Consider the following 27,770-nt stretch of genomic DNA (forward strand, 5'->3'; position numbering starts at 1 on the left):
GATTGGCCTCAGACTTGTGATCCCCAGCCTTTCGAGTTGCTGGGATTACAGGTGTGTGCTATAGCGAGTGACTCAAATTTTTTAAATTGAGAAATGTCATGTTTAAGAAAATCCCAATTTCTGGCTGGGCATTGTGGCAAACAAAAATAACTAGGGATGTAACTCAGTGGTAGAGCACCCCTGGGTTAAATCCCTACTACCAACGACAACAACAAAATATATTTTTTTGGTTTAAAACTCTGAGTTAGGGGCTGGGGATGTGGCTCAAGCAGTAGCGCGCTCGCCTGGCATGCGTGCAGCCCGGGTTCGATCCTCAGCACCACATACAAACAAAGATGTTGTGTCCGCCGAGAACTAAAAAATAAATATTAAAAAAATTCTCTCTCTCTCTCTCTCTCTCTCTCTCTCTCTCTCTCTCTCTCTCTCTCTCCCCTCTCTCACTCTCTCTTTAAAAAAAAAAAAAAACTCTGAGTTAAACAATACATTTGAGGGCTATTTTTCAGATCTTTGCCATATATACTTACAACTAAAACATATTCTATTCTGGTACACTGTGCTGTTATTCAAAGCAAACGTTTTTCAAGCACTGTGTCAAAGAAGGGATAAAAGGCGAGGAAGAAAAAATATGATAGTCTTAAAAAAAACTGTCAGGTCTGGGGAAATATGCAACAATATCACAAAACCGAGTGAAAAATTCCACAATAAAGTGTGGAAACTAAGACTTAAGCTCCTGGTAAAGGATCAGGTCTATGTTAGAACAAACAAAGAATAAACAAAAAGCCCCATTATTTCAATTCTTGGGAAAGCGTGGACACCCAAGTAGATGCCTCTTTTGTTTAACAAAATGCCTTAATGGATTTTGGGAGTAGGAGCTATGCATAGACAGGGCCACAGCCAGGCAAGATCCTTGGAGGCTTGGGGTCTGTGCAACTGGCACCCCCTGGAGCAACATTCATATTGAATTCTTTATGAATGGTACCCCCTGGAATTGTGCAACCTGGTGATTGGTGATTGTGTCAATAAAGGTGGCCTGGAGTCTGTCCTTAGGTGGGGATTGAGAACTAAATCCTTCTACATAATAAAATAACAGGGATTTTAAGTCTTCCCTAGAGGATGAAGGCCAGGGTGAAAGGTCCTGGAATGGAGAAAAAAAAAAAAAAAAAAGGGTTTGGAGAAAAGGTGTCTTTAGAATTAGGATGGGTCAACAATTTAACAACAACCTGGAGCCTATGAACTGGGTGAGAAATTTCTGGTAATATTATTACTTTATTTATCCAGGTATGTATTTATTAGTTGTTGGGGATGGAACTCAGGGAATTGCATATGCTAAGCATACCTCCTACCACTGAGCTACATCCCAGCCCCTCAGAATTTTTAAATGAGATGCATAAAATCTTTAGTTATCTTCTTTAACCTCCAGGAGACACTGGCAGTTAAAAGTCATATAACATTTTGGGGGGTCAGACTTTTGTGTAATTCAGGAGGTACCAGCAAAGACTTCTATGCTCAGGCTCATAGAGCAACACTTGCCTAAACATACAACATCACAATAACTTGCTTTTTTTCTTCAAAAAGCTGAGAGTGCTTATACTTTTATTTTCTCCCCTGACATTCCAGTGTGGGAGGGGCAGATTTATGATAACATTATTTATAGAAGGAGAAATTGAAAATAGAGATTAAATCACTTACTCAAGGTTGCATAGCTGGGGTGGTAGAGCCCACACTGGAATTTGGTTCTCCAAGCTCCAGCCAAAGTGGAAAAAATGTGAGTTTTGCAATTAAAGGGATCTTTGAATGATCCTGTTTCTGCCCCTTAACAAGAATGTGGTCTTTAGTCCATTACTTCACCTAAGTCTTGGTTATTCTTATCTGTAAAATAAGACCATAAAACCTCATAGCAGTATAGTGAAGATTAATTTAGCAAATGCATGTAAAGCTTTGGCATAGAGCAATTTTAAATATTTCCAACTTAGTATTATCTGGTTAAATTTCAATACAAATTTAAAGTCATAAAAAATAATCTTCCATTAAATCTGATTGTTTTTCTAGCCTTATCTTCCACAGAGAGCAAAGCATAAAAAAAAAAAAAAACCACCAATATGTCATTGAATTATTGGGAAGCATTTTTGCTTCAGTAGAGTTATTCCTGTAAGTAGAAAAACAAAAAGGAATACATAGCTCTATTTGAGTGCAGTGGTTCTCAAACCTGGGGGACCTGTTAAAACAGATTGCTGGGTTCCACCCCAGAGTTTCTGGCTCACAAGGTCTGGGGTAGAGCCCAGTAATTTGCATCTGTAATAAGTTCCCAGGTGATGCTGAGCTGCTAGCCCAGGGACTACACCTTGAGAAGCCTTAGATGCTTCTGGGAAATGTTGGGGATGGGGTCCAGCAATTTGTTTAACAAGTCCTTCAGGGTGATTCTGTATCACTCTCAAGTTTGAGAACTGCTGGCATAGTTCTGTAAAGTGTCTGAGAAAACAGACTCCCTAAACAAATAAATTAATTAAAAACAAAACAAAAACTAGACTCCCTTTCAAATCCTGACTGTAGGATTTATCAATTAGGTGACCAGTTTAAATAACCAAAGGCTAGCTCCTCTGCATCTTCCACAGAACCTAGCAATGTCTGTGTCAGAATTTCTCTTCTTAGCCCTTTAGGCCTTGGTAGAAAGAGAAGGCCTTAGTAAGTTTTGCCAAGGGCAGGCTGTTTTTCACTTCATACTCAAGAGGCATGAAAGGCTTCTTAATTTAGGTAATATGGAAGTATTTAAAAATACTTCTGCAATCACACACACACACACACACACACACAAAATAAATAAATAAAATAAATAAAAACCAACCAACCAACCAACCAACCAAACAACAACAACACAGCACTTTAAATAAATAAATCAGTAGTGGTGGCATTGTTTGCATCTTAACTTTTTTCTTTTTTTATGGTACTGGGGATTTAACCGGAGGGCCTCAATGCATACTAGACAAGAGCTCTGCCGCCTAGCCACAAATCCAGCCTTTTATGTTTATAATAAGGGGTTCTCAAATATTTCTATTTCCCTTGACTTTCTTAGTTGGAAGTTTTAAGAATCTTTTTCTTAGTATGTTTTGAGATATGCATGTGAAGAAGTTTTTTTATTAACTTCCTCCTGAATCTGGCCTAGGATACAGCTTCTGACCCTGATATTTAGTGTCTTTTGGATTTTGTGGCTGAGGAATGCTCTTTTTTTCCCCTCTCTCTTTCCCTTGTCTGACATCTGACTCTGTGAGTCCTCCTACTGTTTCGGAGCTGTTGCAAGTATCCATATATAGGCCTTTCTTATTGCTGGTGAGGTATAAGAATTGTTAGCTTTTATTTGGTGCTAGATACTTCGAAATATCATTTTGAATTTCTACAACAATCCAGAGACGATCCCACTCACACACAAAACTGAGGCTGAAGGAGTCATCCTCCAGGATAAAAAAGTGAAATAATAGGATCCAGGCAATAAGATTCTGGACAGTCTGGCCCGCACTGCTTTTGTTGAAGTTGCAAGTGATGATGTAATATAGGAATATTATTTAGTTCCTCTCCTTAAAGAATTTAAAGATCTTGTTAGGTGTATATGAGATTATACACACAGCACTGGTTAAAGTAAAATCAAGAGCCAAGTATAGAATTTGGTATCTTTGACGGGTTTCCTCTGCTGCAAGATGTAGAGAATTAGCACCAATCTCAAGGGGTTTGCACGTGATTAAAAGAGTTCATGTACCCGAAGCGCTTAATACAATGCCTACCACGTAGTAAGCGTTCAGTTAATGTTAATTTTTAAGGGAGACGATTGGAATGGAGATTGCGCTGGAGACAGTCGGTAAGCTGGATGAGTGCGCTGAGCTCTGGCAACTAAATTCTTCGAGCCTCGGTTTCCTTGTCTGTAAAACCAAGTGGCTGGAGCGGGAACAGCCCTAACAACAGTTGCCGAGTGCAAAGCTGTAGCCTGGGGAACCGACCGACTGGTGGGGCCGAAAGGGTTAGCCAGGAGCCCGGGGAGGAGGATTTGCGGGAGCCGGGCGGGAGAGGCCCCGCCCGGGAGGCTCTGGCAGCTCCAGCTCGCGAGCAGTTCCGGTGCCAAAACCCTTCCCTCTCCCGCTCCTCCGGAAGTGCTTTTCTAAGGTTCGGGCCGGAGAGAGGCCTGGTAGGCACAGCCGCAGAGGCTCCTTCGGCTCCGTGGACTCGGAGCAGGGGCTCCAACCCGGGTCAGAGTTTGGAGGTCCATGGCCACCCACCCGCGCCCCTGACCTTCCAGCGCCCGGGCGGACGGTGAGTGGACGGGGAAACGGACTGGGCCGGCCTCAGGCCTGGGTTGGGGCTGGCGCTCTCGGGCCCCGGCGGTCCGCTCCGGGCTCCGGGCAGCAGGCAGCGGACTCAGCTGTCGGAGTCTGGGGAAGGGGGTTGTTGACCGCCGCGGTCTTCGCCTAGCCGGCGGGGCGAGAAGAAACGGGCTGCGGGGCTGTGGGGTGGGCGGGGCGGGGCCGGGGAGGGGGATCCCGGAGCTGTTGTTGCTGTTGGGACTCGGAGGTGGGGACGGGCTGGGCCTCGGTCCGCGCGTCCCCCTCGTTTCTGCTCCCCCAAGTCCTCTCGCCGCCTCCCCGCTTTGATTTTTCTGTGTTGGACCTGGCTTTAGGACTCTAGGACACCCGATTCAAATCTGGGCTCCTGTGCCCGACTTTTCGTCTCCTCTGGGTCTGCCCACCCCCGGGCTCAATTAGCTAGTATCCCGGGGGTGTCGTCTCTTCAGCTCCAGGGTGGGGCGCTGCCTGTGTAGATGCCTAGGATCTTTTGCTAGGCTTCTCCTCCGAGCCCGCTTCTGGGTAGCCTTGGGTCGGTTTGGGTAGCGCTCGGAACTGGGTCTAGAGACGTAGGTCACTGAGGCATCGGCGTGCCTCCGATGCACTTCACTCAATTGGAAGCTTGCTGAAGCTGTTGCTGGAGTCAAGTTAAAAAAAAAAAAAACTTATTATGGAAAATCGGTAGTGCACATAAATTCCCCTATTTTCTTGCTGACGTAAAAAAAAAAAAATGCTATTCCCGGATCTGCACTCCTAACTTCTGTGGCTTTCCGAAGTCCCAGTTGTATGATGAGTGCAGTCACAGGTTATTGCATGAATTGATTGCAGAGGGTGGGAGAATTACTATATCCCCTTTCTCCCAAAGTTTGTTTACTTTCATATTTGGGACTGTCATTTTCCTTAACTTTTAAAGAAAAATGGTTCTCGGTTACTCTTGAAAGGTTCCTTATACTTAGAGTTGCCGCTACAGTGCAGAGAGGTTCTCGCAGGCGGGCAGAGGTGTTTTGTAAAATTTTAAACTTATAACATGAAGTATTCACTTCCGTTGAATTGATAATTTGCTAGAGGAGAAAGTGATATATGTAGTTCTTTTAGTGAACCGTTTTTAGGCAATAAACTCCTGAGGAAGATTTGTAGGAAAAAATGGATTTTTTTTTCACATTGAATGGTGATTTTTAAAAAAATTTTTGATCATAAGAAATACATTTACTTTATTTTTTAACAGGTAATCATTGTTTTTGCAATGTAAAGTATACACAGATCATCTTCATGAAACCAGCGACATATCTGCACTTCTCATTTTACGCTTATATTAGGAATTACTCTGTAGTTTTTTGAGTATGTCATTCTCCCTTCCCACCACTGGAAGGGGAGGTAATATCATGATTAGGAAAAATAGACTTAAGTAACAAGTTTAGTGAGCTCTCCTATGTAAAGGAACATTTATTTCAGGGTTGTTGATCTTGAACAGGCAAAGGGTAGGTGATTTTTAAAGGGTAGATGATTTTTAAAGAAAAAATTCTGGACGGAAGATTAGTTGCACAACTTTTAGATTTAAGTAGAAGCTAGATTTTTAGACATTCAAAGTGTTTGTTGAGAGCGTAAGTTTGGAATATTGGAATTGAGAAAATCTGGAAAAGCAGTCAAATTAGATTTAGTTATGGATTTGTATTATAGATATGATAATGTGTTTTGAAGGAAACTGTTACAGGAATGATAAGAGCAGAAAAAGGAAATGGGGGAAAATTGTATACTTGCAGGTACTGTAAATTGCATTATTCAAGTCAATTCAATGATATAGATCATTTACTATGGATCAAGCATGTTAGGAAGCCATGTAGGAGCAAATAAAGATAAAGCCACAATAACCAAAATTCATATTTTGGCAATAATTTTCTAAGGTTGTTCAAAATCATGAATAAATTTTATTATTTAGGCATTCTAAATTTTTTTTTTTTTTTGAATTGGGATTTAACATTGAGGGTAGATGTTAAGTGCTTCACGAAATCACTTTGTTAGGTATTACAGGATACAAAGGTTGTCTTTGGCCTTTAGGAATTGAATGTAGTGAGGAATGTAAGATATTTGCACAAAAATTTACGGCATAAAGAAATACATGTAAAAATTTAACCACATGGTTGGACTGGCCTAAAATTTAGAGTTGTTTAAAATGAGAAAGTGTTCATTTTTTGGCTTAAGTAATCATGGAAAGTAGTGGAGGTATAGTAAATACTTACAAAGATAGTTCAGTGGTGTTTTTTATTGAAAATTTACTGAGTACCAGGCTGTATGCTAGTTGCTTCATGTACATTTTCTAAGCTTTTCAACAACATACAATCATCTTTCTTTTTTTTAATTTTTTTTGAGAATTTTAGTATTTATTTTTTAGGTTTCGGCGGACACAACATCTTTGTATGTGGTGCTGAGGATCGAACCTGGGCCGTAAGCATTCCAGGCTAGCGCGCTACCGCTTGAGCCTCATCCCCAGCCCACAATCATCTTTCTTAATGGGGACTCTAATATGTTAGATAATTTGCCCAGGCTCTGTGGCTAGCAAGTAATAGCCCCAGTTTGCATTCAGATTTGTCTGGTGTCAAAGTCTGTGTGTTTCCACTATTCCCAATAAACTGTTATCTCCCAGTAAACTGGTACCTCAATTCAATATTCACAGGGTAAAAGTTTTCTAAAACAAAGATTCAGGGTTTAGGATAAGGTGGATGAAGGCCTTTCAAATTAAGAGAATAATATTAGTGGAAGGTTGGAGGTAGTAAAGTTAATTGTGTACTCAGAGAAGTTAGTTGACCAGGTTACCTAGAATATAACATTCACATTTGGGAACTGGTGTTAAGGTTGTCAAATTTAAATTGGTTTGAATTGTTGAGCATGTTTAAAATGCTGTATTTAGAAGTTTGACATTTGGAAGGTAATGAAGAGTGACTAAGATTTAATAGTGTAGTATGCAGAATGATTTGCTGTGGCAAGCTAGCTTTCTCTCTCTCTCTCTCTCTCTCAGGTTTTTTTTTTTTTTTTTTTTTATAATACTGGGGATTGAACCTGTTACCACTGACCTACATCCCCAGCCTTTTTGTTTCTTTGTTTTGAGACAGGTCTCATGAAATTGCTCTGGGCTTCCCTAATTTGCTGAGGCCAGCCTCAAACTTGTGATCTTCCTGCCTCAGCCTCCTGAGTTTCAATATAGTACTGTAAATACTGGGTAAAGGTAATAGTAATGGATGAAAATGAAGGCTTGACTGGACCTGACAATTGATTTAGTAGTTGGGTAGAGGGAGGGATTGGTAGGAAAGGTTTGGAGAAGATGGAAGCTGGAAGTTACATTTTTTAAATGTGGGATATGTTGATGGTGATACTGTTACTAGAAATATGGGCAAGGAGTTGTGTAATGAGATCAGTTTTGGATATGTTTGTTTTTTTATGTACTTGACAAACACTGGAAATGCCCAGAGGCTTTTGGAAGTGTGAGTTTGCAGTTTAGGAGAGAGGTCAGGGTTAGGCATATATTAAATATGGTGTAGAGAATAATGCAAATAAAAATACTTGTAGAGTCCACTTAAGGAGATGAACATTCCAAGGGAAAGTGCTGAGGGGAAAGAAAAAAACACAAACTAAAACCCTGTATTTTAGATAGCATCTGTTTAAAACAGAAGGAAAAGACACTAAGTATTCTATTTTATGCAATGGATAAAAAATTTGATAGTATGTATACAACTTCTTCACATTGCAGATTCAGATGGAGTAGAAGGAATCTGATCATTAAAAATCCAGTTGGGAAATAAATTTTTTTGCCCTTGCTAGTAAGAATACTATCCTATCATTATCCTATTTCAAGGAGGACAAGTCAGTTTTTGGTTACTTAAAAGCTATGTTTGGTTATTTCTTTTGAACATTTGCTTGGCAAGTGATATGTGAGGATTTAAAAGTAAATCTCTGATATTGTATTCCATTTATTTGTTTGCATGATTTTGATTTTGGTTTGGATATCAAGAATCTCTGAATATTCACAGATAATACTTGTGCCTCTTATTATAGCCAGTTGTTAATATTGCCTTTTATAGAAAATGGTATTTAATTACATATTTTTCTTCCAACTCTCTTTTGTAAGTATTTTTGATTAAAGTAAGTAGTTTTATCTCTAATGTTCTGATTACTCTACTGGGATAGAATAAGGTACTTTCTGGGTGTGGGAGTGAACGCTGGGGATCAAACCCAGGGCTTCATGCATGCTAGGCAAGCATTGTATCACTGAGCTACATCCCCACCCAGCTTAAGATACTTTTATCTATGATGTAATGATACATATGTGAAAATTATGTTTTATGTTTAAGAACTATCAATTTATAGAATTTTATGTTTTCTGTTTAGATATTTAAATAAGGGGAATTTGTGTATTAAAATGTAAAAGACTGTAATAGTTTGCAAAATGAGGCTTAGAGAGATAACTTTTTAAATACAGTTTATTATTTTTAGACTAAGTTGCCTCAGTCTGGCTGGGCACAGAATCACGAGCCACTCAAGCAGGAACAAAACTTTATTTTTGAAAAAGCCGCCAATACTCCGTACGCGCCAGCAAGCCAAAAACCGGTCCACCCACGCACGTGTCTACCGGAACCCGGGGGCCCGGACCTCCCCCAGAATTCCCTCCTACTATCCTTCCCCAACCAATGGGAACTCTCCAGGAGTCCCGTAACATGAGTCCCGTAGCAGGCCAAGGTGAACAGCAGGAGTCCAGTTTCCATATGAATGTAAATCTTAACATAATCACATCATCTCAATGGCTAGCTGGCGTCACCTTACAACCGAAAGTGCCATGCATCATATTATTTGCTTGTGGCTCCTAGCATCTGCCCCCTTCTGTTTAATTAAGCAACAGGCAATGTGGCTAGGGACCGTGCCTGTTAGGTATGTCCAATTCAACATATGGTTCTTACCCGTCATCGGAAAACTGACCTCTAGGGGTCAGCCTCCTGTCTTAGGTTGATACCATTGCAACTGAATCATACCCGTCACTGACTACCGGTCCAGTATATAGCCATACCTGTGGATAGGCCTATGCACCAGTGTGGGGGGTGAGGTTCTTTGCCTCACCTCTGTCGGCCCCCAAATTTGACCTGGTGCCAGTGGGGGGGTGAAGTTCTTTGCCTCACCACAGTTGGCCCCCAAAATTAGACCATCACTAGTAGAAGGGAGGAGGATACAGAAATGCCACGACATCAAGTCAATAGACGGCTCTTTAGGAAAAATTGCACCACTGGTGACACATCAGCAAAGATACGCCAGCACTACCATAATTCGCTGCATCAACAGATAGAGCACAATGCATACAAGTGATACATAGTCCAGGCAAGTTTTGTAAGCAGTTCAAAGTGGAGGAATCTATCAATATGTCCATTTCCTCCCAAAATAAATCGACTCAGTGATTGAGCATTACTTGTTGAGTTATTATTCATTGATGCATCAGTTTATACAGTTTGTTGTGATAATTATTGAAGAAGTTGTAGTTTGGTTTCATCTTTGCCTTCACCGGCACTGGGATGAAAATAGGGATTGACAATGATGTTAAGAAAAGAGAAAAATAAATGTAACATTTCAACAGGTATTAAGAAAACAATTTTTAGAACAATTTACATTATCCTGAACAGAATTATTAAATATAATGAAAAGGAAAGGTGAAAGTAAACAAACAGATCTGTTAACCTGCTTATTTGTACACATATTAAAACAGTCTTCAACAGCTGTTTACCCAAATTAAATTAAACCATTAAAATCACGTGAATAATAAAAAAAATTTGGGATCCATATTTTTATGAGCGCTCCTCATATATGATATATGGACATACGCACATACAGACATACAACACAAAACAGAAATGTGCACATGTAACATACAACATATAAGACAATAGTAAAGGCCTTGTAGATTACCTGGGTGAAATCTCCATAGCAATGTTTAAAAACTCCATAGTCAAAAAATAAAACTGATCAGAAAAACATTAATTTATGTCTGTATGAGCTCAAAAATAAAATGGAACTTTATGATGTGGGAAAAGCAATAATAAAATAGATATTGAAAAAAGCATCCTGGTTGATCACTGTTGAAGATGTAAGAATAGCCAAGCTGGAGTTCTGGATATCAGCTGTTATGGATTTGAGTCAAATCATCTTCTTTTTCTGTAGAAATTGTTTTGGTTAATCTCTCCGGAATCCAAATCGGCTGCTGTTCCTCCTGTGGAAAAACACAGACAGAGCCCCGACTCCAGACTATCACTGGATTCAGACCTTTCCATTGTCCTGTTAGAATATCTTTCCAAAGTACCTTAGGCTTATGTACATTTTTTGGATACAAATGTCTTTCCGCAGCACTAAGTCCCGATGAATCCAAATTTAAAAAGTTTAGAGTAAAAAGGGTTATTTTAAGTTTATCTTTGGGGGATATATACCCCTTTCCAATTCCCTCCTTTTGTTTTAATAAGTACATTTTAATAGTTTGATGAGCTCTTTCAACTATGCCTTGTCCTTGTGGATTGTATGGAATTCCTGTTATGTGAGTAATGCCAAATGATGAGCAAAATTGTTTAAAAGAGGTGGAAGTATAACCAGGACCATTGTCCGTTTTTAACTGTTTTGGAACGCCCACAGTGGCAAAATTTTGTAAGCAATGAGCTATAACATCTTTAGTTTTTTCTCCGGCATGAAGGGAGCCCATTAAAAATCCGGAAGAAGTATCAACTGTAACATGTAAATATTTTAATTTTCCAAATTCTGGCAAGTGTGTGATGTCCATCTGCCAAATATGGTTAGGTATCAGTCCTCTAGGATTGACTCCAAGATTAACTTGTGGTAAAAAGGTCACACAATTTTGACATTGTTTTATTATATGTCTGGCTTGTTCTTTAGTTATTTTAAAACGCTTTTGTAAAGTATTAGCATTGACATGGAACCTTTTATGAAAATTTATAGCTTCTTCTATTGTGGAGAAAATATGTATGTCATGTGTAGATTTATCTGCTAGTTCATTGCCCATACTAAGGGCTCCAGGCAATCCTGTATGTGCCCTGATATGTCCTATAAAGAATGGATCTTTTCTGTCCCAGATTAGACTTTGTATAGCGGAAAACAAAGAGAAATCAGTAGAAGAAGGTGAAATCCTACCAGCATCTTCAAGGGATACTATAGCATTAACTACATACTCACTATCAGAAAATAAATTAAATACAGAATCTTTAAACATCATAAAAGCTTGTAATACTGCATTAAGCTCTACCTTTTGAGCTGATTGTTTGGGTACTAAAAATATAAAAGTTTGATCAGGAGTAACTACTGCTGCTGTACCATTGTTTGACCCATCAGTGAATATATTTGGAGCATTTATGATAGGGGTTTTCTTGTCATTTTTGGAAAAACTACAGGATGCTTAGACCAAAAAGACAACAAAGGATTAGATGGTAAGTGATTATCAAATGAAACACTAGTTTTACACATGATTATTGCCCAAGTATTTAACTCATTAGCTAACTCATCAATTTGATCCATAGTATATGGAGTAATAATTTTATTGGGAGAAATTCCAAACACTCCCTTTGCTGCTCTTATTCCTTTGAGTATTAATTGTCCTACAGCCTCAGGATACCTAGTAAGAATAGCGTTAGGAGAATAAGATAAATGTATCCACAATAATGGACCGTCTTGCCAAAATACTCATGTAGGAATATTTTTTGTTGGTAGTACAATAAATAATAAAGGCAAACTTATATCAATTCTATCCAAATGCATATTTTCCATATATGTTTCAGTGATTTTTAATGCTTTTCTTGCTTCAGGCGTTAACATGCGGGGTGAATTTGGATCTGATGGACCTTTTAGAATATCAAATAAAGGTCCCAACTCTCCTGTTGGTATGCCTAGATAAGGCCTTATCCAATTTATGTCTCCCAATAACTTTTGAAAGTCATTAAGTGATTGAGTTGATCTACTCGTATTTGAATTTTTGGTGGACGGACCATGGTTGAGGATAATAGAACTCCTAAATAATTAATTGGAAGATTTAATTGTACTTTATCTATTGCTATCTCTAGATTATAATTTTTCAATAAGTTTGTAAGTGTGGCATAACATTCTAGCAATGTGTTTTTATCTTTATGTGCCAATAACACATCATCCATATAGTGAAATATTTGTAGTTCAGGATTTTGATTTCTAAGTGGCTGGATTGCTTTATTAACATAAATTTGACACATAGTTGGGCTGTTAGCCATCCCTTGAGGGAGTACTTTCCATTCGTATCTCTGATCAGGACCTTCATGATTCAGTGCAGGGATAGTAAATGCAAAATGTGGACTATCCTCGGGATGAATTGGAATTGAAAAGAAACAATCTTTAATATCTATAGCTAAAACATGCCAGGTTTTTGGTAAAGCAGACAATTGGGGAATCCCTGATTGAGCAGGTCCCATAATAACCATCTCATTATTAATGACTCTTAAATCTTGTAATAATCTCCATTTACCAGATTTCTTTTTAATGACAAAAATGGGAGTATTATGGGGGGATACGGAAGGTTGTATATGTCCTTCTGCTAATTGTTGTCTGACCAAGTCATGGGCTACTTGTATCTTTTCTTTAGTCAGGGGCCACTGAGGAACCCACATTGGTCTTTCTGATTTCCAAGTAATTTTGATTGTCTCAGTGGCCCTTTCTGAAAACCCAATCCATGTCTATTTATTTCTTGATCTATTTGAATAGGTGCTGTCATACCTTGTTCTTGTTCTCTTAATCTTTTTTCTTTCCTAAAGCCTTGTTTATCCCTAGTGGTGGGCGCGTTAGGATTGATGTTATTTGTTAATGTCAATCCTAATTGATCTAGGACATTTCGTCCCCATAAATTTACGGGAAGATGATCCAATACATAGGGTTGTATAGTTCCTTCACATCCTTCAGGATCCCTCCAATCTAATACCATAGCACTTCTATGGGGATTTGTTGCCACTCCTAGGCCTCGAAGCGTTTGAGTGGCTTGTTGTAATGGCCAATGTTTTGGCCATTCTTGACGAGATATGATGCTGAGGTTAGCACCTGTGTCCAGCAGCCCATTAAAGTCATGTCCTTGAATATTTAATTTTAGCATTGGGCGAGAATCTAAATTTAAAGACAGCATAGCCCAATCTACACCTGTGGAGTCTAATCCCTTGGAACCTCTTTCTACATTACAACTGGAAAATTTATCATGCAGGCTGGGTATTATTAATAACTGTGCTATTCTATCTCCTGGTGAAATTACTGATATACCTCTTGGAGAACTAGCTATAATTTTTATTTCACCCTCATAATCGGGATCAATTACCCCAGGACTTATCATAAGTCCTTTTAGTGTAGAAGAACTGCGTCCCAATAATAAGCCTACTGTTCCCTGGGGAAGAGGTCCTTTTACTCCTGTGGGAATGATTTGAACTCCCATCTGTGGAGTTAGTACTGCTCTGGCAGAGGCGCAGATGTCCAACCCTGCGCTCCCTCTAGTTTGTCTGATGAGGGATTTAATGGATAATGCGTCCTGGGCACTACCTTGATGGTGCTGCTGGGTTCCTCCATTGCCCCGTATATTTGTGGTTTTGGGCCCCGGGGCATTGGGCCCTCTAGTCCGTTTTTTGGCAATGGAGCCTGATACCTTTCTCCACGATATTGTGGGTAAACACTTGGTCCTTGTCCGTTTTTTGATAACGGAATACCCTCTATGGTGGTTTGAGAACGGCATTCATTAGCCCAATGTTTCCCTCTATGGCATCGTGGGCAAATACCCGGTATTCTATTCCTTTGATACCTAGTTTTGTTAAACCCTCCTCTTATGGGGCAACTCCTTTTAAAATGTCCTGTTTGATTACAATTATAGCATGTTTTTGGCCTGGCATCTAAAGCCTGTTGTACTGCTGCTAAGACTTGCCCTTGTTCATTAATGTCTCTACATAATTTAATATATGTGTTTAAATCTTCATGTCTCCATGGTCTAATGACCTCTCTGCAGCAACGATTTGCTTGGTCATAAGCCAGTTGTTTTATAAATGGCATTGCCTGTTCTGTATTTCCAAATATTCTAGAGGCTGTCTGAATAAGCCTATCTACAAATTCAGCGTAAGGTTCATGAATTCCTTGTATTACCTTAGATAATTGACCTTGTAAATCTCCATGCCCCTGTAAAGTTTTCCATGCCCTAACTGCATCTACAGCAATTTGTGCGTATACGCCAGGGTCATATTCAATTTGCTGTCTTTGACCCTCATAAGGTCCCTTTCCTAATAACATATCTAGATTTCTTTGAGGGTAACCGGCTTCTGCATTTCGCCTAGCTGTCTCCATGCAAAATTCCTCATTGGCAACCTTCCATAACAACTATTGTCCTCCATTTAGCACAGATCGACACATGTTAGCCCAATCTGCTGGTGTCATGTCCAAGTTGGTAACATATTCGACCATGCTTACCGTGAAGGGAGCTTGCGGCCCATAGGTTGTTACAGCCTCCTTTAATTGTTTTACTGGTTTTGAAATCTAAAGCACGGTGAATTCGTTGCCCTCCTGCCTGCTCAAGTACAGGGCATGCTAATCTTTGGGGTCCTGCCTCAGAATTCCATCCATCAACTCAGCTGTAGATGGAGCTGTTGGTTGAATTACGCCCTCTGGTGAGAGAACGGAGTTAGTAGCAGCCTCCTGTTGTAATTCTCCACCTGTTGGCTGTTTTTCCTCTAAGCTTTCTTTCTTTAAATTTTCCTCTGTCTGACTAGCTTGAGAGACCCTCTCTTTTGCTTGACCTAGCGTTTTTTCTACCATAGTTTGGACCTCTAACAATTTACTTAACAGTTTTTCGGTTTGTTTTTTACTAGATTCTAATCTACTATAAAGGTAACGTAACCCAATAAGATAGGATAAAACAAAGCCGAAGCAGAATGAAACAAAAACGGAGCAGAGAATGGTTATATCAATTTTCTCTTTCTCAGGGCTGAATAACTTCAAACCTTGAGCCAACCATTTTTCCCAGTTCTCCTGAGAAAATTCTAGGGCTAGGGAGCTTGAAATAAAAACAAAATAAATCAAAACAAGAACACATTGTTTTTTGAAATGGTCACCCATTCTGTCGCCTTCCCTCAGGGGCGAGCAATTTTACTCACCTCTAAGTTTCAGGTGTTCCCCGTCCAGGCCACCAATTGCCTCAGTCTGGCTGGGCACAGAATCACGAGCCACTCAAGCAGGAACAAAACTTTATTTTTGAAAAAGCCGCCAATACTCCGTACACGCCGGCAAGCCAAAAACCGGTCCACCCATGCGCGCGTCTACCAGAACGGGGGGGGGGGGCTCCTGGGGGGGGGCCTCCCCCGGAATTCCCTCCTACTATCCTTCCCCAACCAATGGGAACTCTCCAGGAGTCCCGTAACATGAGTCCCGTAGCAGGCCAAGGTGAACAGCAGGAGTCCAATTTCCATATGAATGTAAATCTTAACATAATCATATCATCTCAATGGTTAGCTGGCGTCACCTTACAACCGAAAGTGCTGTGCATCATATTATTTGTTTGTGGCTCCTAGCACTAAGTTACCATGGAATTGCTTGTTTCTTGAGAATTAATACAAATTCCTTTTGTTTTTCAGGAATATGTTTTTCACTGTACGCCAGCACTTGAGACTGTCCAAAGTGTTCTGCGTCAGTGTTGTTGGAGGCAGGGGGTTTTGTGTGTGCTTTACCAGGACGGTTGGCTTAGTTTCAGTGAGCCTGGTATTAACAAAGTGAAGGTCAAGAGTTCCATTTAGCTTCTGTCTGAATGATGGCCGGGGAGTACACCTCTCACTCCCACCAGCTGTCTTGCAAATTCCTTGGTTGCCATTGTTTACAAAGGTGACTGCATGTGGGTAGATCTTTTACTATTGGAGGAATATTAGAGGAAACTTAGCCAAATGGTTAAGAACTCTGACTGTGTAGTTATGACAGATCTCTGTTAATTTGTGGCCTTGGGAGAGTCCCTAAACTTGTCCAAGCCTCTGTTTCCTCATTATTGGAGAGGTTAATATTTGGTTTGGGCCATGCACAGTGGAGCACACCGTAATCCCAGTGGCTGGGAGGCTGAGGCAGGAGGATTACAAACTCAAAGCCAGCCTCATCAAAGCAAATTAGTGAAATCCTTTCTCAAAATAAACAATAAAAGGGCTGGGGATGTGGCTTAGTGTTTAAGAGCCCCTGGGTTTAATCCCTTGTGCCCCCCCTCCCCCCAAAAAAGATTGGTTTGGCCATGTCCCATGTCATTGTTTTCCTTTTGTAAGTTGGTAATGGCTACCTAGACCTGTGGTTCCTAAATGCTGCAATGTAGAGTACTGTTAGTTTATGAAAAAGTTTTCACTTGTTTGAGTGAAATGTGAATGTAGTTAGCTTTCATAAAACTAAATATTTTTTCTAAAATTATCTTTTATCCTTTTTGGTGGTAGCATATTAGTTCTTTTATGAAACAGTGGTGATGGTAATGAAACAGTGGTGATGGTTTTTAAAAATGTCATCAGCAGAATAAAAGTTGGCAACCCTATACTGGTTATCCTTTTGAGATTATGGTTCTGTGAAATCTGAAAAATCTTAATTTAAACTGTATCCAAGTGAGGGATTGGGAGAGTGTTCATCCAGTGTTTATGCATGTTCAAGTTAGGTTTGGGGTACATTCTGCCCCTCTTTTACCCTATAGGAACTGTATGGTGATTCTCACCATCATTGAATTCAGTTTTGTCAAGTTTCACACTTAATACAGCATACTTCAAGGAGCAATTCAGACTCTTTTCAGTTGAGTTCATACAAAGTTGCTTCAAATTATTTGTTTAAGGGTATTTCTCAACCAGACACCCAGGAGAAAACTGGTGAATCCTGGGGGCTGACTGGAGGTGCTGCTTTAAGTTAGTACTCTTGTTTATTAGCCAACAAGATAAATAACTTGTCTGTGACATGGTAAAGTAGCAGAAATTGGCTTCCTTTTTTTTTTAACCCCTTCTATAAGAAAGACTATTGAAGCTGGAGTGAGAAGTCTTTTTATTCAAAATAGCAAGTAAATGTACAAATACCAGTATTCAAAATGCTTTCTAGAGATAGAGAATAGGGGAGCACTCTGTATAATAGGTTATGTAAGTAGAGCCACAGAAGTACTTCTGACACAACCAGTTATTAACATAAGCACTTATTGAAATTACATCACTTGTCTGGATGAGAAACTTATTGACTCCCTGGTTTACTTGGAATAGGGGAGGGATATAGGAATTTAAGTTACAAACCTAGCCAAGGCAACTGTTAAATATTTTTTTTTTTTAAAGAGAGAGTGAGAGAGGAGAGAGAGTGAGAGAGAGAATTTTTAATATTTATTTTTTAGTTCTCGGCGGACACAACATCTTTGTTGGTATGTGGTACTGAGGATTGAACCCGGGCCGCACGCATGCCAGGCGAGCACACTACCACTTGAGCCACATCCCCAGCCCACAACTGTTAAATATTTAACATTTGTTTCCTTTGAGCATTCTTTGGTTAGGTAATTTAAAAAGTAGGGAGTGCTATAGAAATACTTAATAATTTATGCATTAGAATGCCTAAAGCAAGGGTTGGGGTTGTGGCTCAGCAGTAGATCACTCAGCAGTAGATCGGAGGCCCTGGGTTCAATCCTAAGTGCCACATAAAAATAAATAAAATAAAGGTATTGTGTCCAACTACAACTAAAAAAAAAGAAAAAAAAAAGAATGCCTAAAGCAAAATGTTTAGGTTAAGTTGAAATATCTTGGGCCCTCTGTTATATTTTAAAGAAAGCTGAAGGTTTGCTGCTTTAGATATTAAAGGTGATATTGGTTTATAGAGTATTATTGTATATAATTATTTCTAGTAAATAAAAAATTCATGTATAACTCATTTATTTTAACAATGTTTAAATTTTTCTACCAGATATTCCTAGTAGCAAAAGTGAGTTGGATGAGTACCCTTAAAAGTCTAGGGATGTAGTTTAGAGTGTGCCTTCTATCAGTTGAAAAGATTTTTTTTTAAAATATTTTTTTAGTTGTCAGTGGACCTTTATTATTTAATTTATTTAGATGTGGTGCTGAGAATCAAATCCAGTGCCTCACATATGCTAGGCAAGCGCTGTACCACTGAGCCACAACCCCAGCCCCATCAGTTGAAAAGATTTTGATGCCTGTAGGGTTTTATTTTTAACACTTGGAGGAATTTTGCATTTTGCTGTATTTTATGTATGTAAACAGTGTTTCACTGTCAACTAAAACTGAAGCCCTAAGAACTGGTATGTTCATCTTTATGGATAGTGCTAACCTATTTTTGGCCTCCTTTTTTTCTTTTTTTCTTTTTTAAATCCTCCTGTATCTGGTGACTGGTAGAACGTAGAAGACTGAACAATTTATTTTAAATACTAATGAGGAACTGTAATTTTGTAATTTCTACAATGAATGACTAAATTGCTGAGGCTGACCTTGAATTTGTGTTCCTCCTGAGTCGCTGGGATTATAGACATGTACCACCATGCCTAGCAATGAAATGACTTTAAAGGGGATCTTGCTGGTTGTTGCCTATAAACCTAGTGACTCAGAAGACTGAGGCAGGAGGATCACATATTTGAAACCAGCCTGGCAATTTAGAGAGATCTTATCTCAAAATAAAATAAAAAGGGCTTGGTGTGTAGCTCAGTGGTAGAGTACTTGCCAACATGTGTGAGGTTCTGGGTTCGAATGGCAGTATAGTTAAAAAAAATGTGTGTTGGGGGGAGTATCTAATCATTTTAAAAAAGTGTTCTTTTACATTTAAGGTTATTTGTTTATTTGTAATGTTACAACAAAATACAACAGGGTGTCTAATAGAGCTTTCTGCAATGATAAAAATGTTCTCTATCAGTGCTGTTTAATAGAGTGATCCAGGTGTATCTACTACTTAGCATCTATGATGTGTCTAGTGTTACAGCAGAGCTTAATTTTTAATTTTTTTCATTTTAACTAATTAAAATTTGAGTAGCCACATGTGGCTAGAGGTTGCTGTATCAGTGCTGTTCTTTAGGGTTAGATAAAAGGGAGAAGAGGTTAAAAATCTTCATGTCTCCTCTCAGGTCAGGTTTAGGCAGGTTAGGCACTTAAAAGGCTGCCTTTCTTCCTTCTGTCCTTCCTAACCAGAAATTGAACCCAGGGGTGCTTTACCACTAACCTATATATCCCCAGCCCTTTTTGTTCTTTCAGACAAGATCTTGCTAAGCTGCTGAGGTTGGCCTTAAACATTTGATCCTCTGGGGCTGGGGATGTGGCTCAAGCGGTAGCGCGCTTGCCTGGCATGCGCGCGGCGCTGGGTTCGATCCTCAGCACCACATACAAACAAAGATGTTATGACCGCCAAAAACTAAAAAATAAATATTAAAAAATTCTCTCTCTCTCTCTTAAAAAAAAAATTGATCCTTCTGTCTCAGCATCTTGAGTAGTTGGGGTTAGGGATGAGTGGCATCGAACTCAACTTGCCTTTATTTTTAATTTTACATGGATGTATTTTTTTTTTTTAAATCCAAATTTCTTCCCTCAGATTTGAATGCTAAACTCTATGTAGTTTCCTTTATTTTAGTTCTCCCCAACCCCCAATAAATTGTTTCTTTGGTTTACCTATATATTTGCAAATGTCTTTGATCATTATTCCCTCTCTCTGGGATCTGGGGTTGTTTTCTTTTTTTGTGGGGCAGGACTAGGGATTGAACTCAGGAGCACTTGGCCTAGCCACATCCTCAGCCCTATTTTTGTATTTTTTTAGAGACAGGTCTCACTGAGTTGCTTAGTGCCTCACATTGCTGAGGCTGGCTTTGAACTTGAGATCCTCCTGTGTCAGCCTCCTAAACCGCTGAGATTACAGGCATGTGCCACTGTGCCCAGCTGTTGTTTTCTTTTTGCTTGGAAGATTTCTTTCATTTTTTTTTTTCCCCCAGTGAAGGTCTGCTGGAGAGCTTGTTATTGGTTGGAAAGTATCTACATCTCTTTCTGAAGATGGTTTATCTGAATGTGTATTCTAGATTAGCAGTTACTTTTTTCTTTGCTCATTATAGATCTTATTCCATTCTCTTCTGGCTTTTATTGCTGTCAGAAAATCCATAACCTCTTGTAATTGTTATTCCTTGATAGGTAACTGTTGTTTCTTTATGGCTAGTTATAGAATCTTTATCTCTGTAACTTATATTTCTTGTATGTTCATCTTATTCTATCCTACATGCCTCTTAACCTTTTATTTTCCATTTATTTCCTCTTCTAAGTTGTTCAGGATAATTAGTGTCTTTTCTTGAAATTAGCCAGTCCTCTCTTCACCTGTGTTCAACCAGTGTGTTGAATTAATTTTTCCCTTGATTTTACTATAGTATCTAGTTTTTTACTGTGGTAAAATGTGTGGGTGTACATACATACATACATACATACATACATATAATAGGATTTACCTTTTTAACTGTTTTGAAGTGTGCAGTTCAGTGTCATAAAATACATTCACCATTGTGTAATCACTACTAGGTCATTTCTAGAACTTTTTCATCACCAACTGAAATCTGTACCAATTGCATAATAATTCTCCATTTCCCCCTCCCCTAGACCTTGACAACCACTGTTTTACTTTTTGTCTCTGAATTTGACTATTCAGATTCATGTAAGTGGACTCATATAATAGTTGTCCTTTTGTGTCTGGCTTATTTCATTTAACAGGGTCTTCTCAGTCCATTTATGTTGTAGCATGTTCATTAGTTTTTAAAAAAATTTCATGTACTTTATGTTTTTTATTTCTATAAGTTTTATTCAGTCCCTTAAAAGCTGCTTTTTTTTTTTTTTTTTTTGGTTTGGAGATGGAACGCTGGGCCTTGTACATGCTAAGTAAGTGCTCTACCACTGAGGTACCATCCCCTCAAACCTCTGTTTTAAATAGGAATATATTTATTCCTGTTTCGATCATATTTTGAAATTTTCTTCATTTTATTGTGGTGTCAGGGATTGAACCCAGAGGTGCTTAACCACTAAACCACATTCCCAACCCTTTTTAACTTATTTTATTTTGAGAAAGGGTCTCACTTGGTTGCTTACAGCCTTGCTAAATTCCTGAGGCTGGCTTTGAACCTGAAATCCTCTTGCCTCAGCTTCCTGAACTGGTAATTCCAACATCTGAAGCCTTTGTAGGTGGTTTCTTTGTTTTTGGTACCAGAGATTGAACCCAGGGGCACTTAACTACTAAGCCATATCCCCAGTCTTTTTTTTTTTTGAGACAGGGTCTTGCTAAGTTGCTTAGGGCCTTGCTAAATTGTTGAGGCTGTCCTTGATCTTGCAATCTTCTGCCTCAGCTGGGATCCTAAGCTGGTGGGATTTCAGTTGTGTGCCACTAAATGTATCATTTTGCTGGATTTTTTTTTTTTTTTTTTTTTTTTTGCTGGTGTTGCCCATGGTGTCATGCTTTGTTTGTTTGTTTCTTTTTTTTTTTTTTTTTTCCCTGTTGGGTCTGACACAGGGCATCAAACATGGTAGGCAGGTGTTCTACCACTGAACTACACCTCCAACCCCTTGTCTTGTAATTTTTAACTGTGAAATGCCTTGGAACTTTATATTTTGTGTAGTGAATTTTAGTAGTACTTCAGAATTCTATAGTTTAGAGCTTATACATAAATCTCTGGGGGTAGTCCCCTGTTCTTCTAAAGTTTTTATTTTGAAATAATTTCAAACTTACCAAACTTACTTGCAAGAATAATATAGTAGACCTTATATACCATTTGTCCATATTCGCCAATTTGGCTTAGGATATACACATTATTTTTTGGTAAATAATTAAAGAATTACATGCTTTTTAAAATTTTATGCCTTTTTACCTGTATTTTCTAAGCATAAAGTTATTTATTCTCTTAGGTAATCATAGTATCATTATCAAATTCCAGAAATTTAACATGCTACTTTAATCTACACTTTGTATTTTAATTTTGTCAAATTTGATCATGCATTTTAGTTTTCTTTAATTTGAAAGAGTTCCTTTTCTTTGTTTTTCTTGTAATTGAAGAATGTATGTATTTTGTACGAAGTTTAAAAATTTGGGTTTATCTGGTTTGATCTGATTTGCCTAGTGATTTGATTCAAGTTACTTATCATAAGTCTGAATAACTGTAGAAGTGATGTTTCCTGTCAGGATATCACATCTGAAGATATAAAATGTCCCTTTGTCTCTAGTGATTTTAGGTACCAGGGATTGAGATCAGGGACTCTTGATCACTGAACCACATCCCTGGCCCTATGTTGTATTTTATTTAGAGAAAGAGTCTCACTGAGTTGCTTAATGCCTCACATTGCTGAGGCTGGCTTTGAACTCTCAATCCTCCTGTGTTAGCCTCCCAAGCTGCTAGGATTTCAGGCATGCGCCACCATTCCTGGCTTATGATTTTAATTTTGGTTGAAGTATTGTCTGGTTTGCCTCCAGTTACTGTTTTCCCTTTGGCAACTAATGTACAATGTGTATGGAGGTATCCTAGTGTTTTGTTTTTTATCTTAATGAAAAACTAAGTGCACTAATAACATACCTAATTTGTATAGTGCTTTTTAGTTTGCCAAGTATTTTTTTATTTTGTGATTTTAATTTAATCTGCATGACAATAGTATTTTATAGTTCTGGAAACTATGACTTAGAGATGTAGCTAATATGATGTAGTATTGGAATTCAAACTCTGCTGTCTTAAGATGCTTTTCATTAGCTGCAGTTGTCTTTTAAATTACTAGATTGTGGGGTTGTGGTTTGGCTCAGTGGTAGAATGCTTGCCTAGCATGTGTGAGGCACTGGGTTCGATCCTCAGCACCACATTAAAAAAAAATAAGCAAAATTAAGGTATTGTGTTCATCTACAACTGAAAAAGAAATCTTTAAAAAAATTGCTAGATTGTACACTCAGGGTATGGTCTTTGTCTTTTTCGCTGTTACATTATTGTACTCTTGAATGAATAAATAACTTATAAACATAAGTTACTCTCTGAAATGCCTTATTTATAAGATAGTAATTCTAGTGCAAATGTCTTTTTATATAATTTTCATATACAAATATACACATGTTTATGTAATTCTATATAATTATTGAGAACTTAAGAGTCATGTAGAAGGAGTTCTGGTATTTTATATAACAGATTTTTCATATTAAAAAGTTGATTGGTGGGCTGGGGATGTGGCTCAAGTGGTATCGCGCTCGCCTGGCATGCGTGTGGCCCGGGTTCGATCCTCAGCACCACATACAAAGATGTTATGTCTGCCGAAAACTAAAAAAAAAAATATTAAAATTCTCCCTTTCTCTCTCTCTCTCTCTCACTCTCTCTTTAAAAAAAAAAGTTGATTGGTTTGCACGTGGCAAATAAAATCTGAAAGTATCAGGTGGGAAAAGATTAGTGAGGCAGAGTTTCAAATGCTAGTTCAATTCTTTCTCTAGTTATTAAACAAGCTTTTAAGATTTGGCTAATCAGAGGAGATGACTTAAGGTTTTCCTAATGTTAACTTTTGCACTGATACCAGGTTATAGTGTTGGCTAATGTAATCAATCCTTTGACCTGGTGAATTGGTAGAAATTAGATCCTATCCACTCCTTTTCCTCCTACCTATAAATTCCAGTTGAAGCTGGAGGGACTTGGGCATTGCGTCTTTGTTAGTATATGAGTTCTGTCAGGTGTGTAGGCACACATGTTATCTGAGCTAGTTGGGAGACTGAGGCAGGAAGCTCTCAAGTTCCAGGCCAGGCTGGACAATTTGGTAAGATGCTGTCTGGGGCTACAGCTCTGTGGTGAGCACTTGACTGGCATGTATGAAGCTGTGGATCAAATTTTCAATATCACAAAAAACAAAAACAAAATAAATTCATCCATTGGCTGATTGGTGTAATATTTAGTTATTGGGAGCCTACCTAGGTGTCTCAATTTCAAAGCCAGCCTCAGCAGACTTACTGAGGCCCTAAGCAATTTAGTAAGATCCTGTCTCTAAATTAAAAAACAAAAACACAGGCTAGGTATTGAGGGTAAAATAGTGAATTAAAACACACATGTGGCCAGGTGTGGTGGCACATCCCAGTTTCAGGAGGCTGAGGCAGGAGGGGTTGCAAGTTTGAGGTCAGAACGGCAATTTAGTAAGGCCCCATCTCAAATAAAACATAAAAAATAATAATTAAAAAGAAGGCTGAAAAGTAGTTCAGTGTTAGAGCACACCTAGGTTCAATCCACAATTTCATAAAAATCAGAGAGAAAAGTGGGGAGTAGGTGTGTGTAGGTGATTGATTGCTACTGTCAATCAATGGAACACCACCATCCAGAGGTAGTAAGCTATTTTATTGTCTGAAGTAGTTATTTGCATATTTAAATTGAATAAATATAAAAACTCATATCTGTTGAAACTTTTTTTGTCAAGGAAGAAACTTCTGAGGTTCTTAGTGGATTATGTAAGTATAGACTTTGAGGTTTAAAACCATTCATTTGAGCATGTTCTGAAAATTTACTAATATTCATTTAAATGGAATCCTTTTATTAAAGCCTGAATTAAATAAATTATGTTTATCCTTAAGACTGCCATTTGCAACCTTTGGGGTCTTGTGAATAGTTTATAGTAATACCTTGGAAGTACTTGTTACATAGCTCATTTTACATTCTTATTTCTCCCACCCTTTCACAAAAAATTTATATATTGCTGGGCGAGGTGGCGCACTCCTGCAATCGCAGTGACTCTGGAGGCTGAGGTGGGAGGATCTCAAGTTCAAAGCCAGCCTCAGCAAAAGTGAGGTGCTAAGCAACTCAGTGAGACATGTCTCTAAATAAAAATACAAAATAGGGGTGGGAATGTGGCTCAGTGGTTGAATGCCCCTGAGTTACATCCTCAATACCAAAAAAAAAAAAAAAGTTATATATCTTATACATGCTAGTGTATGTATTTATATATTTTATTTTTTAAAAATTTTTTATTTAGTTTTTTTGGTACTGAGCTGTATCCCCAGCCCTTTTTATTTTTTGAGACAGGGTCTTGCTAAATTGCTTAGGGTCTCACTGTGTTGTGAGGCTGGCCTTGAATTTGTGATCCTCTTGTCACAGCCTCCTGAGTGGCCTGAATTACAAGCATGTACCATCACATGTGGCTGTTTTTTTAATTTCTTATTTTGAAGACTCACAGACAGTTGCGAAAATAGTAGACCCCTATGTATCCTTTATTCAGTTTTCCCAGTGGTGACATCTATATATCTGTCAATTATGAAAACAATTTATTTTACTATCAACTAGACTACAGACAGGATACAGAATTCACCATTTTTTAAAGCTGCATTTTTTTTTCTTTTTTGCCATGAGGGATTGAACTCAGAGGCACTCCTGAGCCACATCTCCAGCCCTATTTTGTGTTTTTTTTTAGAGACAGAGTCACTCTGAGTTACTTAGCACCTCAGGCTGCTGAGACTGGCTTTGAACTGGCTATCTCCTGTTTCAGTTTCTTGAGTTGCTGGGATTACAGGGCCCCTGGGATTATCGAGTGCCTTACCAAGTGCCATCCAGTGCCCAGCTTTAAAAGCTGCGTTTCTTTGTGTGTGCTTGTATATGTAGTTCTGGGCTGTATTATTTTGAGAATGGTATAGATGGATGAAATCAGGCAGTGTATAATCTTACCTTTTTTTCGGGGTCTTGGTAAATTGCTGAGGCTGACCTTGAACTTGATCTCTGATTTAGCCTTCTGAGTTGCTGGGATTATAGGCATGCACCACTGTGATCAGCAGTGTCTAACTAGAGATGTGTGTTTTTAAAATGTTTGCTTTAATTTAAAAAGTAAAATAAATTTCTGAAAGATTAAAAAAGAGAAAAATAATTCTTGATTCTCCCACTCTAATAAATAGTCATTATTTCGGAGGTTTATCTCTCCTTTCCCCTCTTTGGTAGGGATCGAAACTAGGGCCTGTCATGCTATGAAAACACTATCATTGAGCTACATTCCCCAGCCTAGAGTTTGTTTTTTTTTTTTTAATATTTATTTTTTAGTTTTAGATGGAGGACACAGTGTCTTTATTTTGTTTTTATGTGGTGCTGAGAATAGAACCCAGTGCCTCAGGCATACTAGGCAAGCACACTACCATTTGAGCCACATTCTTATTCCCAGCCTAGAGTTGTTTTTACAGCCTTTTTCATAGGCATATTTTATATCATTGTAGTATATGTTCAGCGTTGTGTGCTGCTTTGTAAAAGCTTAGCATTCTGTTAAGCCTTTTTCTTTTTTTTTTTCCTAGTGCTAGGAATTAAACTCAAGGCCTTGCTGTACCCCCAGATCAGTATTTAAGTATTTTCTGTGTAACTATTCATCATGTTTAGTTTTTATCATTATTAGAAATGTTTGAGCTGGTCCCCATTACCAAGAAAAAAAGTTTTTGTAGACGATTCCTTTGAGCATATAGATTTCTTCATGTTTTTAATTATTTTTTAAGGGGGATTCCCAGGTGTATGGTTTTTGAGTCAAAGATATGAGGTTTTTTTTTTTTTTTTTGAAACATTTGGTTAAATTCCTTCTCAAAAGAATGGTACTATTAGTACTATTTCCTTAAATCCTTTTTATATTAGATATTAGTGTTACTCTTCCTCCCTCCAACTTAATAGGTGAAAAAAGGTACTTCTTTGTTCTAATTTTAGCATATATTAGTAGTTTTTCCATGAAGAAGAAAAATGTTCCTAATGATATGAACTTTTAAAAATGTAATATTGCTTTTAAGGGTTCATAATGATATGAACTTTTAAAAATGTGATTTTACTTTTAAGTAATTTGGAGAAGCATTTTGATATCTGTACCAGTGTTGAACAGTTCTGAGTGGGAGGTTGAATTACCAGATTATTCTCTTTAAGTTTATAAAGTTTGTTACCTGCAAACTGATTTCCAGTTTCTATCTTGTTTCTCTTTGCTGTCTGCTGTTATCTCCTTTTTACTCTTCGCAATCTGAATCTCCTTGAACTTTTCCCCTGTTTTGTGTTCAGAGACTTGCTGTTCCCTCCATTGATACCATGCCAGCACCTCATTCCTTTTTTCCTATGGTTTTGTCAGCTTCAAGTGCCTGGTCACACTGCCATGTTAATGCATTACTGTAATCTTATTGTTAAGTGTAACCCAGGAATACTTTAGTCTCCTGGAGCTCTCAATAGTTTCAGAGTTCACTTTTTTGATGGCCACCACAGAAGTTATATGGCTAATAATAGATGAAGTATGTTTGTGTAATGTACGTGAATTTAAAAATACAAAATAATAAGAACTTTGTGTTTCTGGAGACACAAAGTACTGTGTTCGCCAAGTAGTAGACCATTGAGTTAATAAGATAACAAAACTTTAAAAAAAATTTTTTTTGGAAATAAGTTTCATAATATTATTTTTTTAAAAGAGAGAGTGAGAGAGGAGAGTGAGTGAGAGA

The 27,770-nt window shown here is 38.3% G+C and overlaps 1 protein-coding gene across 1 annotated transcript in view; it reads left to right on the forward strand.

Annotated features, from left to right (window-relative positions):
• The first annotated feature begins 3,920 nt into the window (after positions 1 to 3,920).
• The window catches only part of FRS2 (fibroblast growth factor receptor substrate 2), a 128,486-nt gene continuing 104,636 nt past the window's right edge, over positions 3,921 to 27,770 (forward strand). The window contains exon 1 of the mRNA XM_081309160.1: positions 3,921 to 4,296. The gene's annotated coding sequence lies outside the window, so the exon portion shown is untranslated. The remainder of the gene's footprint in view (positions 4,297 to 27,770) is intronic.

The sequence above is a fragment of the Spermophilus citellus genome (genome assembly GCF_964194105.1).
Source record: "Spermophilus citellus genome assembly, chromosome: 10".
Classification (NCBI taxonomy): domain Eukaryota; kingdom Metazoa; phylum Chordata; class Mammalia; order Rodentia; family Sciuridae; genus Spermophilus; species Spermophilus citellus.